This window comes from Hypanus sabinus, chromosome 8, assembly GCF_030144855.1.
Source record: "Hypanus sabinus isolate sHypSab1 chromosome 8, sHypSab1.hap1, whole genome shotgun sequence".
Lineage (NCBI taxonomy): Eukaryota > Metazoa > Chordata > Chondrichthyes > Myliobatiformes > Dasyatidae > Hypanus > Hypanus sabinus.
In genome coordinates this window covers 134,678,742-134,698,076 of record NC_082713.1, presented here as the reverse complement: position 1 = coordinate 134,698,076, position 19,335 = coordinate 134,678,742, and positions in this window count along the sequence as shown.

The following is a 19,335-nucleotide window of genomic DNA, read 5'->3' as shown; positions in this document are numbered from 1 at the left end:
TGGTCTTGCTGGATCAGATGCAGGGGTCTTTGTTCGAGTTCTTCTCAGCATTCTTAACAATGAAGAAAGACCTTGCCAAGGAGAGCTAAATGACAGGAGGGAGACAGAAGAGTATTTAGGGAGGGTCAAACTTCAGTTGGTGTCCTGGAAGTGATTCTATACCTCCCCTTAATTAGAACGATGTTAAGAAAGCACTGCTTCTTCAAGAGAGTGGTGATCAAGAACTGCCAGGTTGCAGTCAGCACCCCATCCCACCCCCACCCCCCGACAATCCAGGCTGGGATTGGGACATCAGCATTTTTGCATTAGGAATACAACTAAGACACTCTACTCAGTGAGTTAAAATTCTCTTCTCCTTGGTGGGTGCGAGTGCAGGTTATCGTGAGGATAACAGATCTCTCACATGGTACCTAAACTAGTATATAGAGACACCACAGTGGAAGTCCTCCATGAAAGCACAGTTGATCTGAAAGCACTCCAAAAAACAAATGGGGCTGATCTTTAGTGGCACCAATGCCAGGGTTTATATGTATTTCTGTACAGGTGTCCTGGAGCTGGCTCTGAATTGACTCACTACTTTTTCTAGATTTAGTTGTCCTTGGAGTGTTTCATCAGATTCTTCAGAGTCTCATGGCACAGCGTGACTTTCTGCAGGATACTTTGGGAGTCTGTCTACTAGAACTTAGCAGGGTTATATAAGAACATAAGAAATGGGAACAGGGAATGGCCATCAGGTCTTTTTGAGTCTGCTCTGACATTTTCTAAGATTGTGTTTAAATTACTTTAGTGCCGCCTTCCTTTACTATCCCTATCCCTCGTGATTAATATCGGGATCCTTATTAATCAGAATTGGATGCACTCAGACCAGGGTTAAACCTGATGCAACCACAGTAATCATCATTGAAATGAGATATCGGCTGCTGGGAGACAGTTGTTTGTTTCAAACATTCAAAATAATCTTTCATCTGTGAGCACTTGTAGTCTTTCCATAAGACCATAGGATATAGAAGCAGTAGGCCATTTGGCCCATCGAGTCTTCATTCTCTCTCCATCACAGCTGCATTAATTATCCTTCTCAACACCATTCTCCTGCTGTCTCCCTGTAAGTTTTGATTCCCCGACTAATCAAGAACCTATCAACCACTACTGGAAATGACTTGGCTACTACAGCTGCCTGTGACAATGAATCGAACAGACTCTCCACCATTGGGCTAAATAAATTCTTCCTATTTCTCTGTTAGAATTCTTTCTCTGAATTCTCAGAAAATTCTTTCTCTGTTCTAAATAGACATCCCCTATTCTGAGGTTGTACCCGTGTTCCTAGACTCTCCCACTATAGGAACCGTCCTCTCCATATCCACTGTATCTAGCCATTTCAATATTCAATAGGTTTTAATGAGATCTCCCTTCATTCTTCTAAATTGCAGTGAGGACAACCCTGAGTCACCAAATTCTGTTTACATGCTAACCCTTTCATTTCCAGAATAATTCTTGTGAACCTCCTCTGGACCTGTTCAATGCCTACACCACATCTTTTCTCAGATAAGAAGACCAAATCTGTACACAATGCTCCCAAGTATGATCTGACCATTGCCTTATAAAGCCTTAGCATTATATCTTTGCTCTTGTATTCCTGTCAAAATGAATGCTAACATTGCATTTGCCTTCCTTACAATTGACTCAACCTGCAGTTAGACTTTAGTGTACAAGGATTTCCAAGTCCCTTTACAGTTCTGATTTTTTAAAATTTTCTCCCCGTTTGGAAAAGTAGTTAAGACCTTTATTCCTTCTACCAAAGTGGATGACCATACTCATCTTCCCTATACTTTTTTCCATCTGCCTCTTCTTTGCCTATTCTCTCAATCTCTCTAAGTTCTTCTACAGACTCCCTACTTCCTCAACACTACCTGCCCCCTCCAAATATTTTTATATCATTCACAAACTTATTCACAGTGACATCAATTCTGTCATCTAAATCATGGACAGATTTGTCAGGTAATATTTCCCCTTAAGGAAACCATACTGACTTTGGATTATTTTGTCATTTGCCTCCAAGTACTCCAAAACCTCATCTTTAATAATGAACTTCAACATCTTTCCAATCACTGAAGTCAGGATAACTGACCTATAATTTCCTCTCTACTGCCTCCCCCTCTTCGTAAAGAGGCAAGAGGCATTTTCAATTTTTCCATCCTCCAGGGTCTTCCCAGAATCTAGTGATTCCTTGAAAAATCATTACAAATGCCTCCACAGTCTCTTCAGCTACCTTTTTCAGAATGCTGGGGCGTAGACCATCTAGTCCAGATGTCATATCTACCTTCAGACCTTTCAGCTTCCCAAGCACCTTCTCATTAGTGATAGTAACTACACTCACTTCTGCCCCCTGATGGTTTTGAATTTCTGACATACTGTTACTTCCAGCGTCCACAGTGAGGACTGACACAAAATAGCCAAGTTTGTCCACTATGTTCCCAATACTACCTCTCCAGCATCATTTTCCAGTGGACTGATATCCACACTCACCTCTCTTTACTCTTTATATATCTCAAAAAAAGCTTTTGGTATACTAATTTATCTCACTTTAGCTTCTCCCTCTCAAAATGCAGGGTGACTTCTACCATACTATGATCACTGCCTCCTAAAAGTTTCTTTACCTTAAGCTCCCTAATCATATCTGATTCATGACATAACACCTAATCCAAAATTGCCTTTCCCCTAGTGAGTTCAACCACAAGCTGCTTCAAAAAGCCTTCTCATAGGCATTCTACAAAATTTTTCTTTAACAACATTTTTTATTTTTAAGCGTGTTCTAACTGTGTTAAATGCTTGAATGTTAAAGATGTTCTCTATGAGTAGTGATTTCACTTTGCCGGTTGGGTGCTTTGAGTGAAGGATGGGGAGAGTGGATGGTGGTACGGTTCACGGGCTGCCATTCTGAGTATACCACAGGTGACCCATTCTGAGACAGCCTCTGAATTGCTAGGAGCCAGCCCCCAGCAAAGAATAGGTCCTGAGACCACACTAGGATAAATAGGGACAAGGCAGCCTATGAGTTAAGAGCAGAAGAAGATCTGTCCCAGTGAGGGTGAACACAGTATCCAAGGAGGAAATGTGCCTTGTTTTAGCTGCAACTTCCTACGGAGCTTGTGGTTTGAGGCACACAAAAAGGTAGCTACCTGGGAACAAAGAATAGCTCTTCAAACTGGAGAAGACCATGGCTATAATGATTGTTATTGAGTAATTCTTTTGTTTCCTGATCTGCTCCACATTCTAACATCATAACTTCTTTCCAATGACCTCAAGTAAGCTGAAGAGCCAAACATGGGCTGATGGGTCCAGCAGATTGTGCAACACAATCAGCATGGATGAGTTCGGCTGAAAGACTTGTTCCCATGCTGTATACTTCTGACTCTAGGTAATCTAGGGAATAGCTATGAAAAATGGAGTAATTAAATACTACTTACTTTTCTGAATGAGAGCAGCTCTCCATCAATACCCTGAACAGATATTCCTTCCACTACTTACGTAGTCTCTCTAAAAAGCATTGAACATAGTACCATTCAGGGTGAGTTCAAATACTGGAATTATGGAAACTGGTATCATGTACCTGTTCAACAAGAAGAGACTGTAACTCAAACTACCAATTAAATGTAGCTTGAACTTACTTTTGAGCTGAAGCCAACAATTGGCTTCTGTAGCTAGACTAAGTAATGGTACTTGATGTTACATGAAGAGGTAAGATGGAAGAGGTTAAGGGGTAAACCAGTCATTCTCATGAGCATTGCATTGGAGAAATAGCATGGTAAGGATCTTGGCTTGGACAAATGGGAAGTAAAATTGTTTTTTTTTTGGTGAGTAAGGTGTAACCAGAAGCAGAAAACATGCATGGGAGTATTTTGAATGCCTCCTGAAAGTAATTATTCTATAGGACATCCTTCCACTGGAGAAGCAATGGAAGTAGTGATAAAGAAAATCATGGGGACTTCCATCTTCATATTTAGAAGCCAACAAAAAATTACTAAAACATTGACATTGAATAAGAAAATAGAACATCAGTAAAGAAATTTAGAACAGTATGTAAAAGCATCTGATGTGTAAAGAGGAAAAATAGAAAACATGACTGTTGTTCGCTTAGAAGTAGGTGCAGGAATTAATGATGAGGGAAGAAAGAGGAAATTGAGATAAATCAAAGAAAAAATGCTGGAGGAATTCACAAGTAAGGCAGCATCTACAGGAATGAATACATAGTCAACAGTTTAGGCAGAGACCCTCCATCAGGACTGGAAAAGAAAGGGTAAGAATTCAGAATAAGATGGTGAATAAGCCAGTTAGGAGGAGGAGGGGAAAGAGGACATGCTAGAAGGTGAGAGGGGAAGCCAGATGGGTGAGGGAGGGGGGGGTGAATTATGAAGCTAGGAGGTGGAAAAGGTGAAGGGCTGGAGAAGAAAGAATCTGATAGGAGAAGAGAGAGAACTATGTGAGAAAAGGAAGGAGAAGGGGCACTAAGGGGACGTGATAGACAGGTGAGGAGAAGAGAAGAGGTAAGAGGGGAGCCAGAGAGAAGAAATGATGAAGAGGGGAGGAGAAAAATTCTGATGTTGGAGATATCGATGTTCATGCCATCAAGTTGAAGCCTATCAGATGGAATACAAGCATTTGCTCCTCCAACTTGAAAGTGGTCTCATCTACTACCATGGACCAACATGTTGGAATGGGAATGGGGATTGGAGTTAAAATAGTTGGCCACCAGGAAATCCTGCTTTTTTGTGGATGGAGTGAAGGTGCTCGACATAACAATCCCCCAGTCTGTATTTGGTCTCACCTCTCTTACCTCTTCTCTTCTCCTCACCTGCCTATCACCTCCACCTTTTGCCCCTCCCCATTCCATTTCTGCCATGGTCCATTCTCCTTGCCTATCAGATTCCTTTGTCTCCAGCCATTTATCTTTTCCACTTGTCATCTTTTTGACGGGCTGCAATCATCACAAGCAGTCACTTGTTTGGCTGAGGGATGCAATTACAATGATCTCTTACTTGGCACAGGCAAATAAAAAGAAGTGAGGTGTAAACAGTGTTAGAATGATCAAGACCTTGGCTCAACAGTCTTGGGTGAGAACAGGTGGAGCCTCTTAAGTAAGATTCTAGTAAGTTTTTTTTTTCTCTCTCTTTGTCTACTAGTCCATAGTTAGTGCAATGAGAAAGGATTCAGGGTTAGTTGGATATTCTTTGTGTGAAATGTGGGAACTATTGGAGACCTCCAGTCTCCCTAATAACTACATCTGCATGAACCAAGTGACATCCCTTTACAGGCCGTGTTCTGTGACGGGAGCTGCAGATTGATGAGTTCAGCTCATACAGCAGAATGAGGAGAGATTGATAGGAGCTGTAGGGAAGTAGTTACAGGGGGGCGTTGGGAGTGGACCCAAGTGCAAGACACCAATACTGAGACAGTGTAAACTGAACTGTGTTTATTGAGGATTACTTGGAAGACCAGAATGAGGACAAAAAGTCAACATGGACGTAAATGCTGGATAACAAGCCGGTAAAACCTGGACTTGACTTGGACTTGGATCTCAACTCAGACTCGAGACTTGGAAGTCAGAGTTGACTTGACTTGACTTGGAACTTGGACTTGATTTGACTTGGAACTTGGACTTGATTTGACTTGGAACTGGGACTTGACTAGATTGGAACACAGACTTGGACAACAAAGAGACAGAATACCCAACTTAGAGCAGTGGCGAATGGCCCAACCCACTCAGCCAGACGGGATTTGGACAACGAGGAGACAAAACCACACAACGACAGGCCATTCGTATCTTTGCTCGGAGTGGCAGCAAATGACCAGCAGTCTCAGCCGGCCACGGAAACGACAGAATTCATACCTTATTCAGCGCAGCAGCTAACAGCCGGCAACTCAGCTGGACACAAAAACAACTGAATTCGCTAAGCAGCCACAGGCACTGCTCGGCAGCCCGCGGCCTGAATCCGCTGGCCTGGCTTCCAGTAACTGGCTTCTGGTGACGTGTTTCTGGTGATGAGCTTCTTGGTGTAAGTTTCTGACGATGGTCCAGCCAAGGAATAGCTGAAACCCGGAGCTATTTATATTGCAGGCTCGAAATGAGGACCAGGTGCCGCAATCAAGGTGCCCACGGAACACGAGGATAAAGAAATAACCGGAATGCGGAGTCCACGGACCAGACCGTGACAGAAGTAGTTGCAGGTGGCAGGTACCTGGGTGACTGTCAGAAGAAGAAAAGGGGGAAGTCACAGCAACCAAACCTCCAGTACTGAGTCTGAATCTGTGGCTCAGAAGAGAAGGTGGGGTGAAGAGGAGTGCGGTAGTGATAGGAGATTCTATAGTTAGAGGAACAGACAGGAGATTCTATGAACAAAAAAGAGACTGCCGGATGATATGTTGCCTCCCGGGTGCTAGGATCAGGGATGTCTCAGATTGGGTCCACAGCATTCTAAAGAAGGAGGGTGAAAAGCCGTTGGTCATGGTACATACTGTATTAGTACCAACAACAAGGAAGGAAAAGGGAGGAGGTCCTGAAGAGGCAACATAGTGAGTTGAGTACAAAGCAGATAAGTAGGACTTCCAGGGTAGTAATATCTAGATTTCTGCCTCTGCCACGCACCAGTGAGGGTAAAGATAGGGTGATTTGGCAAATGAATGCATGGCTGAGGAATTGGTGCAGCTGGCAGTGTTTCAAAATTCTGGATCATTGGCATCTCTTCTGGGGAAGGTAAGAGCTGAACGAAAAGGACAAATTACACCTGAACACAAGGGGAACCAATATCCTTGTGGCAGGTTTGCTAGAACTGTTGGGGAAAGTTTAATCTAACTTGGCAGGGGGATGGGACTCAGAATAATAGAATGGGACAGTTGGTGTACAAGTAGATGCAGTGTGCAGTGCAACTGTGAGAAAGGGCACGCAGATGACAGGGCAAAATTGCAGTTGCTGACAAGAGTTGGATTGTAACATGGGGGCAAAATCAAAAAGGCGATGAATACAGAATTGAAGTGTTATACAGTATTTGAATGCTGTCAGTATACAGAATAAGGTAGATGATTTTGTAGTACAGATAGAGATTGGCAGGTATGATGTTGTGGGCATTAAGAATTGTGGCTGAAAGAAGATCATAGCTGGGAGCTTATTATCCAAGGGTACACTTTGTATCAAAAGGACAGGCAAGTAGGTAAAGGGAATGGGGTGGCTCTGTAGGTAAAGACTGAAATGAAATGCTTAGAAATAAGTGACATAAGACTGGAAGATGTTTAATCCTTGGGGTAGAGTTAAGAGACTGTGAGGGTTAAAAGAACTTGAAGGGAGTTAGTTATAGCCCTCTGAACAGTAGCCAGGATGTGGAATACATTTTACAATGGGAGACAGAAAAAGGATGTAAGAAGGGCAATGTTCTGATATTCACGAGGGATTTTGATATGCAAGTAGATTGGGAAAATCAGGTTGGTACTGGATCCCAAGTGAGGGAATTTGTTGAATGTCTATAAGATGCCTTTTTAAAGCAGTTTCCTGTTGAGACCATGGAGGGAAAGGCAATTCTGGTTTGGGTGTTGTGTAACGGAAGAGATTTGATTAGGGAGTGTAAGGTAAAGGAACACTGAGGAGAAGTGAACATAAAATTGATAGAATTCAACCTGCAGTTTGAGAGGAAGAAGCTAAAAGTCAGATCTATCAGTCCAACAGTGGAGTAAAAGGAATTAAAGGCATGAGCAAGGACGTGGCCAAAGTTGATTGGAAGGGGTCACTAGCACTGATGATAGCACAACAGCAATGTTTGGAGTTTCTGAGGGCAGTTCAGGAGACGCAGGATAGATACACCCCAAAGATGAAGGAATATTCTTATGGCTGACAAGGGACATCAAGGTCTGCATAAAAGCAAAAGAGAAGGCATGTAATATAGCAAAAATTAGTGGGAAGTTAGAGGATTGGGAAGTTTTTGAAAACCAACAGAATGCAACTAAGAGTCACGAGGAGAGAAAAGATGAAATTGAAGATAAGCTAATTACTAATTACTAATAATGTAAAAGAGGATACCGAATGCTTTTCCAGTTATATAAAGAGTAAAATAGAGGTGAGTGTGGATATTAAACTACTGCAAAATTACATTGGAAAGATAGTAATAGGGAATGAACTTAATAAGTATTTTGTGTCAGTTGTCACAGTGGGAGACAATAGCAGTATGCCAGAAATTCAAGAAGCAGGAGTGAGTGGAGTTGCTATTTGTAAGGAGAAGTTGCTTGGGAAGATGATAAGTCACCTGGATCTAAGGTTCTGAAAGAGGTAGCTGAAGAGATTTTGGAGCCATTAGTAATGATTTTTCAAGAACTATTAGCTCCTGGAATGGTTACGGAGGATTGGAAAAGTGCAAATGTCACTCCGTTCTTTAAGAAGGGTGGGAAGCCAAAAAATGAAATTAAAGGCCAGTTAGCCTGACTTCAGTGGTTGGGAAGATGTTGGAGTCCCTGATTAAGGATGAGGTTTCAGGGTACTTAAAGACCATAAATTAGGTACATCATAAATTAGGCCAAAGTCGACATGGTTTCCTTAAGGGGAAATCTTGCTGGACAAATCTATTAGAATTCTTTGTGAAGATAACAAGCAGGATAGACAAAGGAGAGTCAGTGGATATCATTTACTTGGATTTTCAGAAGGCCTTTGACAAGGCAAGGTGCAGCACATGAGGCTGCTTAACAAGATAAAAAAAACCGCTGGTGACAGGAAGGATACTAGCTTGGGTAGAAGATTGGTAAACTGGCAAGAGGTGAAGAGTGGGAATAAAGGGGGCCTTTTCTAGTTGGCTAATGGTTACTAGTGCTGTTCTGCAGGGGTCAGTTTTGGAACTACTTCTTTTCAGGTTATATGTCAATGATTTGAATGAAGAAATCGATGGCTTTATGGCTAAGTTTGCAGATAATATGAAGATATTTGGAGAGGGAGGTCGTGTTGAGGCAGCAGGGAGTCTGCAGAAGAACTTAGAAAGATTGGGAGAATAGGCAAAGAAGTGGCAGATAGAAAATAGTGTGGGGAAGTGTATGGTCATTTACTTTGGTTGCAGGAATAAAGGCATAGACTATTTTTTAAAAGGGGAGGAAGTACAAAAATCAAAGGTGCAATGGGACTTGGTAGTCCTCTTGAAGAATTTCCTAAATGTTATCTTGCAGGTTGAGTAGGTAGAAAGCATTGCAAATGCAAAGTTAGAATTGATTTCAAGAGGACTAGAATGTAAAAGCAAGAATGTAATGCTGAAGTTTTATAAAGCATTGGTTAGACAACAGTTGGAGCATTGTGAGCAGTTTTGGGTCCCTTATCTAATAAAAGATATGGTGGTATTAGAGAGGATCCAGAGAAGGTGGCTCTGGGTCCGTACTCACTGGAGTTTTGAAGAATGGGAGGGGATCTCAATGAAACCTATTGAATATTGAAATGTCTAGATGGAGTGGATATGGAGAGGATGTTTCCTTTAGTGGGGAAGACTAGGACCAGAAGGCATAGCATTAGACTAGATAGATGTCCATTTAGAACAGAGATGAGGAGGAATTTCCTTAGCCAGGAGTTAGTGATTCTATGGAATTCTTTGCCATGGACTGCTGTGAAGCCCAATTCATTGAGTATCTTTAAAACAGAGGTTGATAGGTTCTTACTTAGTCAGGGTGTTGAAGGTTATAGGGAGTAGGCATGAGAATAGGGTCTGAGGGATCATAAATCAGTCATGATGGAATGGTGGAGCAGAACTGATGGATGGAATGGCTTAATTGAGATCTTGTGTCTTTGTTACACAAGCATGGCAGTAGACAAACCCAAGTGCAGAACATGGGCGTGGAGGCAGAGTCCTGAGCCGTTATTAACATAGCAAGCATGGAGTCAGTATCCAGGAGTGATGCTAGACTTAGACCCGGCAGTCCTAAAATCCATGAAACAAGGTTACTCACACCAGAGTCAACCAACAAACTGGCAGCTCCTTGTTGTGGTCACAGGGTTTTTATACTGGATTTGCTGATAGAAAGCAGGTGTTTGTAGTTAGTGGAACCTGGGAATGATTGGAAACTAAACAAGGTGATTGAGGCCCAATTCCAAGCAGGAACTGCTGGTTAATGATTGAGGAAGGAATCTCATTGCTGACTTCTTGGACGCTGGAGTTGGTGCATGTGTGAAAGTGGTTTGGAACTTGTTGAGGGAAAGAGAGTGGGGAAGGAGTGGGAATTGCTGGGAGGGGGTTGCCCGGGTCTGGTAATGGCAGACAAGGCGAGAGGAGGGGCTGAGGGAAAGAGAGTGGAGAAGGAGTGGGATAGGGATTTGGGATCAGAGGTAGGCAGCTGGGGAGAAATAGATTATTGTGAAGGGAGAAATAAAGGGAATAAGGAGATACTGAGGGGATAGATGAATGAAAACCAAGACAAAGGGAATAAAAGAATAAGAAATGACAATGGAGAGAGTTCTGAAAGTGAGGAAGATAAACAAGTTCAGAGAGGAGTGTTGTCATAATTAAGTTTAATGAGAAGGCGCAAGGACACATGAAGAAAATTAACCCATTTGTGCTAAGAACAACTCTGGCAAATAAGATAGGGGAAATAGTATTTGCAAAAGTCCTTAATGATGGCAATCTATTGGTAAGATGTGCGAATGAGGAACAACTTGAGAAAGCACTCAAGCTAAAAGAGATAGGAAAATGCAGGTGGAATATACAGGGAGGGTGGGAACACAAAATGGTGGTTGTAAAGGAGTGATCACGGGTGTACCAATGAGTATAAACATGGAGGAGTTGAAGAGGAATATCAAAGGGGGGAAGTAATTAATGTTCTAAGACTGAAAACAACAAAGAAGGGAATAAAAAAGGAAAATGAAACAGTATTGATTGAATTTGAAGAAGAAAGAGTTCCAAGGAAAGTGTTCCTGGGTTTCATGAGTTATCCAGTAAGGGTATATGTGCCAAGGCCATTGTCAAAGGTTTGGACACATAGCTAAAAACTGTAAAAGGCAAAGGAGATGTGCTAGATGTGGGGATGATCATGAATATGGAAAGTGCAGAACAAGAGTGCAACCAAAATGCTGTAATTGTGGAGGAGTTCATAATGTGGCGTATAGTGGGTGTGAGGTTATGAGACAGGAGAATAAAATTCAAGAAATAAGAGTGAAAAGAAAGATCACTTATGCAGAACCTGTAAGAATGTCAAGAGAACAGAATAATGCTCCTAATGACCAGAGAGCAATAGCGATGCAAGAGATGCAGCGAAGAGTAAATGACAGGATTTATGTGGGAAAAAAAGCTCTAGAAACATTCATTGCAGGAGTCATTAATAGTACGGCAGAGGTAAAGTCAAAAAGTGACAAAATTCAGCTGGTGGTCAAAGCAGCAGTAAACCATTTAGGGTTAGTAGGACTGACATGGGAAGAAGTGAGGGAGAACCTCACTAATCAGTCAAGCCAGGAAGTGTCATAAGTTGGTTAGTACTCATTATGGTGATTCTTTTGCAATGGAATGCAAGAAGTTTACTGGCCAATGGCCAGGAATTTAAGGACTTTATTCAGGAAATGGTTGTAAAACCGGATGTAGTGTGTATTCAGGAAACTTGGTTGAAACCAGCTTTAGACTTTGTGGTACATGGGTATACAATGATAAGGAAAGATAGAAATCTATGGGGAGGAGGAGGTTGTGCTATGTTAATCAAGCAAGGTATACCATATAGAGTACTGGAAAAAGGAGACGATCAGGAATACTTAGTGGTTGAAATATGGGAGAGAGGGGAGGGAGTGGTTATAATTAACTACTACAATTCATGTAAAAGGTTGGATTTGGACAGCCCCAGGACAAAATAGACATAAAGTAGTGTGGCGTGCAGATTTCAATGCTCACAGCACAATATGGGGGGGATCTGATTACAGATTCAAATGGAATGGTAATTGAAGATTTGATGGAAGAAAGGGAATGTATGAATGATGGTAGAGGAACAAGGATAAACATAACAACAGGAACTGAGTCGGTATTAGATATTACGTTAGTGTCTAATGTCTTGGCTGTCATCAGTAACTGGGGAGTTTGGACTGCTTCAACAGTGGGCAGTGATCACTACCCAGTTTTATGTTCAGTGGGTGAAAGAGTTGAAATAAGACCAGGTGGGGAAGTCCCAAAGTGGGTGTTTGGAAAAGCAGACTGGGGTAAGTTCCAGAAGTTAAGGGAAGAAGCATTGACAAAGATTGACATTTCTGGAGATGTAGATGAATTAAACAGTCAGGTGACTTCAGCAATTATTATGGCAGCAGAAGGATCTATACCCAGGAGTAAAAATAGGATGAATAGAAAACTAGTGCCATGGTGGACAGAGGAATGTTGTCAGGCTGTAAAAAACAGAAATAGAGCATTCAGGCTAGTTAAAAGAACCCATAATATGTAGCATTTGATTCAGTATAAGAAAGCACAGGCAGTGGTGAGAAGAACTATACATCAAGCTAAAAGGGCAAGTTGGAGGAGTTTTTGCAACAAAATAGGAAGAACAATGCCTGTGGGAGAGGTATGGGGAATGATTAAGAGGATGGGGGGAGATAGAAGGGATTGGGAGTATCCAGTAATGATATCTGAGGAGGAAACAGCAGTCTCCAGCAGGGATAAGGCTGAGATCATGGCCAAGTCATTTGTAAAGATACATAGTTCAGAAAATTTGTCTGAAGAAGGGAGAAGGAGAAGGGAAAGAACAATGAGTCAATACCCAGGTATGTTAAACAGGAGGAAAGAAACAGATGATATAATTGATGATCCATTTACTTTGGCAGAAATGGTGAGAGCAATAAAGAGATTGAGACCAACCTCCCCAGGGGAAGATCTAATAAGCTATGTTATGCTAAAAAATCTAGGAGAAGGAGCGCTCTTGAAGTTACAGCATTTTTACAACAGAGTGTGGGAGGAGGGGAGATTACCAGGTGCATGGAAAGAAGCAGTAGTAATTCCAATAGGGAAACCTGGCAAGGATCCGTCAAAACCCACTAGCTACAGGCCAATAGCACTAACATCAAATAGGTGTAAGGTAATGGAAAGGATGATAACTGAAAGGTTATCGTATGATCTTGAGAAGAGGGGAATGCTGGCAAGTTATCAGAGTGGTTTTAGGAAGGGAAGGAATTCCATGGACTCAGTGATAAGGTTAGAGACTGAAATAAGAAAGGCCCAGGCAAATAAAGAATCAGTAGCTGCAGTGTTTTTTGACATTGAAAAAGCCTATGTGGATGTGGAAGGAAAGATTATTAATTAAACTGCACAAGATGGGGGTTGGGGGGGGGGGGAGAGTTCTTAATTGGATTAAAGATTTTTTGTTTGGTAGAAAAATTCAAGTTCGGATTGGATCAGAATTATCAAAACAGTACATAGTGGGAAATGGCACACTTCAGGGTAGTGTGATTAGCCCGTTACTTTTCATCATTATGATCAATGATGTCTTCACAAAGGTACCAGTGGATATAGGTAGGTCACTGTTTGCAGATGATGGGGCCTTGTGGAAAAGAGGCAGGAATACGGAGCATATAATCAGGAAACTACAAGGAGCAATTGATGAAGTGGTAGAGTGGGGTTATGATTGGGGATGTAGATTTTCAGTGGAAAAAACTCAAACTGTATTTTTCACTAGGAAAAGAATTGAAGTAGGGAAGAAGTTAAGGATGTATGGGATTGAATTAGAAAGGGTTGGATCATTTAAATTTCTGGGAGTTATATTTGATTCACAATTAACATGGGCAGACCATATCAGGAAAGTTGAGGAGAAATGTAAAAAAGTAATAAACTTGGTGAGATGTTTGACTGGTAGGGAATGGGGAACAAGTTGTTCAGCATTAAAGAGAGTGTATGTGGCTTTAGTAAGATCTGTGTTGGACTATGGAAGTGTAGCATATGGATCAGCAGCTAGGTCTCTTATAAGGAAACTGGATGTGATTCAGACTCAGGTTTTGAGAGAGTGCAGTGGGGCTTTTAAAACATCACCAGTATCAGCCCTGCAGGCAGAAATGGGAATAATGCCTTTGGAATTAAGAAGGATGCAACTGATGGCAAACTACTGGGTTAATTTGCAGGGACACAATGATTCTCACCCTGCTAAAGGAGTGTTGCAGGAGTCCTGGGAAAATGGGAGGTTTCAGAGGGAAAACTTTAGTCAGGAAGGGAATGATATTGCTAGATCATGTGGAGTGTTTAATCTGAGGATAAGTCCTTCAGTAGTTTATCCGGTTGTAGGTCCATGGAAGCTGGTATGGCCTGACGTAGACTGGCATTTGTTAGAGATAAAAAGGAAAGGAAAGTATAAAACTGATTTGGTAAGTGCATTTAACTGTCATGTGATGGAAAAGTATAGTGATTATACTCAGGTCTATACAGATGGTGCTAAGGAACCTGAGACAGGAGTGACAGGGTTTGGGGTGGCTATACCAGCAAAAGCAATTGAAATCAGCAGAAGAACATCTGATAAGTTAGCGGTGTATACACTGGAGATGATGGCAGTGTTGGTTGCGTTGCGTTGGGTGGAGAAAACTAAACTAGTCAAAGTGTTGATATGCTCAGATTCATCTTCAGTACTGGCAAGTTTAAGGTCTTCTCACTCAAACAGCTGGCAAGATGTACTTCATGAAGTCCTTCAATCAGTCACAAGAGTTGCAAATCAGGGAGGTCAGGTTAAATTTCTATGGGTTCCAGCTCATGTAGGGGTGAAGGGCAATGAAAGGGTGGATGAGTTGGCAAAGAGGGCAATAAAGAAAGAAAATATAGAAATGCACATTAGTATCAGTAAAGCAGAGGTTAAGTGTGTAATCTGGGAAAAAATTAACCAAATGTGGCAAGAAAGATGGGACAGGGAGGGGAAAGGGAGGCACTTATATCAAATACAAAAAAGTGTTGCAGTAGGAAGTAGATACAGAAGAGAGGAAATTGTGTGGACTAGGTTAAGGCTGGGGCACTGTGCACTAAACCAAACATTGAAATTGATAGGGAAACACCAGACAGGATTGTGTGCGGAATGTCAGGAAGAGGAGTCAGTAGAACATGTAGTTCTGAGTTGCAGGAAGTATGGGATACAGAGAGAGATGATGAGAATTAATCTAAGGGAATTGGGGGTGCAGGAATTCACATTAAAAGGGTTACTGGGCATGGGTGAGAGAACACAGGTCAGGGTATTTTTAGCTTTCCTAAGGGGTACAGGGGTTTTTTATAGGATATGATGGATAAACAGAAATAGAGTACTAGGATGGGGAGGATAAAGTGTAGGTTAGGGTATGTGTATGTGTGCGATTGGGTGAAGAGATTTAGAATGTGAGTCCATCACATACTCCGGAACAGAAGGAGGCGGTAATGCACCATTAAGCTGGGTGCCAACCACTGTAAAACAAGACAGAGAGAGAGAGAGAGAGAGGCCCAATTCCTGAGGTAAATAGCCAGATGGGCAATTGCCAGAAGGGGCGATAACGGTCTTATGGTATTCTGGTCTTATCACCTGCTAGCTTCTCATTTCTTCCTTTCTCCCACCCCCACCCCATCATTTTATTCTGGCTTCCTCCTTCCTTTCCAGTCCTGATGAAGGGTTTTGGCCTGAAACATTGATGGTTTATTAATTTCCATAGATGCTGACTGACCTGCTTAGTTCCTCCAGCATTTTGTGTGTTGCACTGGATTTCCAGCAACTGTGGAATCTCCTGTGTTTTGATAATCAAAGAAATATTTTGCATCTATCCTTACACACAAAAACGATGCCAAGGACAGTAAGTACTCAGGGGCAGCTGAATGAAGAGTTAAAAATTATTAATAGTACTAGACTAATAAGACTAAGAGCTGAAAGGTCTGCTGGAATTAATAACCATAATGTGATGGTTTTAAGGAATGGCCATTGAGGTAGAGCATGCAGTGGTTATCATCTTCAAAAATTCCCTGGATTTTGGAAAAATGACAGTGGATTAGAAACAACAAATGTTACAAGAAAATGGGACTACGTTCCAGTTAATCCAAATCTATTAAGCGAAAAGTACCTGAGTGTATTATTATTTAAATAACATAGAATTTTAAAAATCATTATATTATTTTCCTGATTGGCGTGAAAGGAAATAGGATTTAACTTTTGAATTCTTATTGAGTCTAATTTGGAAAGATGAATAAAGGGCCAGTTGATACAAGATGGATAAAGGGATGAGATATGGTGAATCATAAAAGTTTGCTGCACAAGACAAGGATTCATTGGGTTAAGGGTAACATGTTACTGTGTGCTGAGGATTTGTTATCTGACAAAGAAGAAATAGATAGAATGTGTGTGTAAATGCTTGGTGCTAATAACTGACCGAAAAGCTAAAATGCCAGCATGGGAAACTGAAGTCAAAGTAATGGTACCATGCTGGGGAACCATGGTTTACAGTATAAGATGTTCAGTTTTGCCAATTTACAAAACTTTAACACAGACTTATTTGGCCCATCTCTGTCCAGATAATTACATTCCCCTGCTCTTTCATTACAGCCCAGTCTTTTTTTTCCACTGCCAAGTCTACATCCAGTTTCCTCAGGAAAGTTATTATTAAAAATACATTCATCATCCTTTCAGATCAAATCTATTATTTTACCTGACATCTCTTAGCTTCTTCTGCCAAATTTGTTTAAATCTGCAACCATAATTATGGAGAATAATCATTGTGGAGAAGGACAGGACAGGACCTAGAGTTGAGATTTTTGATTGGAGAAAGGCTAACTTTGAGGAGATGCAAAGAGATTTAGCGAGAGTGGATTGGGTCAAGTTGTTTTATGGGAAGGATGTAATAGAGAAATGGAGGTCATTTAAGGGTGAAATTATGAGGGTACAGAATCTTTATGTTCCTGTTAGGTTGAAAGGAAAGGTTAAAGGTTTGAAAGCACCATGGTTTTCAAGGGATATTAGAAATTTGGTTCAGAAAAAGAGGGATGTCTACAATAGATATAGGCAGCATGGAGTAAAGGAATTGCTCGAGGAATATAAATAATGTAAAAGGAATCTTAAGAAAGAGATTAGAAAAGCTAAAAGATGATACGAGGTTGGTTTGGCAAATAAGGTGAAAGTAAATCCGAAAGGTTTCTACAGTTATATTAAAAGCAAGAGGATAGTGAGGGATAAAATTGGCCCCTTAGAGAATCAGAGTGGTCAGCTATGTGTGGAGCCGAGGGAGATGGGAGAGATTTTGAACAATTTCTTCTCTTCGGTATTCACTAAGGAGAAGGATATTGAATTGAGTAAGGTGTGGGAAACAAGTAAGGAAGTTATGGAACCTATGACAATTAAAGAGGTGGAAGTACTGGCGCTTTTAAGAAATTTAAAAGTGGATAAATCTCCGGGTCCTGACAGGATATTCCCCAGGACCTTGAGGGAAGTTTGTGTAGAAATAGCAAGAGCTCTGACGGAGATCTTTAAGATGTCATTAGAAACGGGGATTGTGCCGGAGGATTGGCGTATTGCTCATGTGGTTCCATTGTTTAAAAAGGGTTCTAGAAGTAAGCCTAGCAATTATAGACCTGTCAGTTTGACATCAGTGGTGGGTAAATTAATGGAAAGTATTCTTAGAGATAGTATTAATAATTATCTGGATAGACAGGATCTGATTAGGAGTAGCCAGCATGGATTTGTGCTTGGAAGGTCATGTTTGACAAACCTTATTGAATTTTTTGAAGAAGTTACGAGGAATGTTGACGAGGGTAAGGCAGTGGATGTAGTCTATATGGACTTCAGCAAAGCCTTTGACAAAGTTCCACATGGAAGGTTAGTTAAGAAGGTTCAGTCGTTAGGTATTAATGCTGGAGTAATAAAATGGATTCAACAGTGGCTAGATGGGAGATGCCAGAGAGTAGTGGTGGATAATTGTTTATTGGGATGGAGGCCGGTGACTAGTGGGGTGCCTCAGGGATCTGTTTTGGGCCCAATGTTGTTTGTAATATACATAAATGATCTGGATGATGGGGTGGTAAATTGGATTAGTAAGTATGCCGATGATAATAAGGTAGGAGGTGTTGTGGATAATGAGGTGGGTTTTCAAAGCTTGCAGGGAGATTTATGCCGGTTAGAAGAATGGGCTGAACGTTGGCAGATGGAGTTCAATGCTGAGAAGTGTGAGGTTCTACATTTTGGCAGGAATAATCCAAATAGAACATACAGGGTAAATGGTAGGGCATTGAGGAATGCAGTGGAACAGAGAGATCTAGGAATAACAGTGCATAGTTCCCTGAAGGTGGAGTATCATGTAGATAGGGTGGTGAAGAAGGCTTTTGGAACATTGGCCTTTATAAATCAAAGCATTGAGTACAGAAGTTGGGATGTAATGTTAAAATTGTACAAGGCACTGATAAGGGCAAATTTGGAATATTGTGTGCAGTTCTGGTCACCGAATTATAGGAAAGATATCAATAAATTAGAGAGTGCAGAGACGATTTACTAGGATGTTACCTGGGTTTCAGCACTTAAGTTACAGAGAAAGGTTGAACAAGTTAGGTCTCTATTCATTGGAGCGTAGAAGGTTGAGGGGGGATTTGATCGAGGTATTTAAAATTTTGAGAGGGATAGATAGAGTTGACGTGAATAGGCTGTTTCCATTGAGAGTAGGGGAGATTCAAACGAGAGGACATGATTTGAGAGTTAGGGGGCAGAAGTTTAAGGGAAACACGAGGGGGTATTTCTTTACTCAGAGAGTGATAGCTGTGTGGAATGAGCTTCCTGTAGAAGTAGTAGAGGCCAGTTCAGTTGTGTCATTTAAGGTAAAATTGGATAGGTATATGGACTGGAAAGGAGTGGAGTGTTATGGGCTGAGTGCGGGTAGGTGGGACTAGGTGAGATTAAGAGTTCGGCACGGACTAGGAGGGCCGAGATGGCCTGTTTCCGTGCTGTGATTGTTATATGGTTATATGGTTACATTTATTTGTTCAATGGAACAGTTTATCCTTATTTGCATTCAGGAATTTAATGAAATACCTCTTTAACATCCTCTTTTCTATGTATTATGTTGTATTTGTTTTAGAGAAACCATATATTGTGGGGCATCATGATATCGTAGTGGTTAGTGTGATGCTATTACAGCAAGGGGCGTTAGAGTTTGGACTCAGTTCCAGCATCCTCTGTAAGTAAGCCTGTGCATTCTTCCCATGAGCATGTGGGCTTCCTCCACTTGCTCTAGCTTCCTTCCACAGTCTGACAATGTACTGGTTAATAGGCTAATTGGTCTTTGTAAAATTGTCCTCTGATTAGGCTAGGGTTTCTGGGTGGTATGGCTTGGTGAGCTGGAAGGGCCTGTTTCATGCTGTATCTCCAAATACAGAAAAATATAATAAAATAAGCAGTTAA